Source organism: Rhinopithecus roxellana, chromosome 7 (genome assembly GCF_007565055.1).
Source record: "Rhinopithecus roxellana isolate Shanxi Qingling chromosome 7, ASM756505v1, whole genome shotgun sequence".
Lineage (NCBI taxonomy): Eukaryota > Metazoa > Chordata > Mammalia > Primates > Cercopithecidae > Rhinopithecus > Rhinopithecus roxellana.
In genome coordinates this window covers 93,174,155-93,175,255 of record NC_044555.1, presented here as the reverse complement: position 1 = coordinate 93,175,255, position 1,101 = coordinate 93,174,155, and positions in this window count along the sequence as shown.

The window sequence follows — 1,101 nt, the reverse complement described above, 5'->3', positions numbered from 1 at the left end:
TTTTTTGGAGTTTTGCTATGAAAGGGAAGAAGAGAAAGGGGGAGGTATTTGGAGGGGGAAGTAAGATTAACAGTATTTTCAAGATAGGAGAAATAATAGCATATTTGAATGCTGATGAGGAAAAATCCAAGAGAGAAGTAAAAACTGAGAATGCAGGAGAGAGAAAATAACTGAAGCAATATACTTGAGTAGGCAGGACAATAATGGGATTTTTTTTTTTTTTTTTTTTTGGAGACGGAGTCTCACTCTCACCCAGGCTGGAGTGCAGTGGCACGATCTTGGCTCACCACAACCTCCGCCTCCTGAGTATAAGTGATTGTCCTGCTTCACCCTTCCGAGTAACTGGGATTACGGGTGCATGCCACCACCCCCGGCTAATTTTTGTATTTTTAGTAGACATGGGGTTTCACCATGTTGGCCAGGCTGGTCTCAAACTCCGGACCTCAGGTGATTTGCCTGCCTCGGCCTCCCAAAGTGCTGGGATTACAGGCATGAGTCACTGTGCCCAGCCCAATAACAGGATATGTAGAAAATCAGAGTCACAGGATCTTCATCACTCAAGTTTAGAAAAGACCTTAAATGTCATACCCTCTAACCTTCTCTTGTGTGCAGGAATTTCCTGTGTAGCTTCCGAGACACATATTGGTCCAGCCTTTGCTTTAAAGTCTCTAGGGATGGTAAACTTAGAGTTTCCCAAAACAGTCATTTTCATTTTAAGAGAAATACAATTAATTTTTCCTTTTGAAAACAACCAGATGGAATCGGTGCTTTTCTTTTTTCTTTTCTTTTCTTTTCTGTTTTTTTTCTTTTTTTTGACAGTTTCACTCTGTCTCCCATGCTGGAGTTCATTGGCGCGATCTCAGCTCACCGCAACCTCTGCCTCCCAGGCTGAAGAAACTCTCATGTTTTAGCCTCCCGAGTAGCTGGGATTACAGGGGTGTGCCACCATGCCCAGCTAATTTATGTATTTTTAGTAGAGACAGGGTTTCACCATGTTGGCCAGGCTGGTCTTGAACTCCTGACCTCAGGTGATCTGCCTGCCTCGGCCTCTCAAAGTGCTGGGATTACAGGTATGAGCCACCATGCCCAGCCTAGAATCAG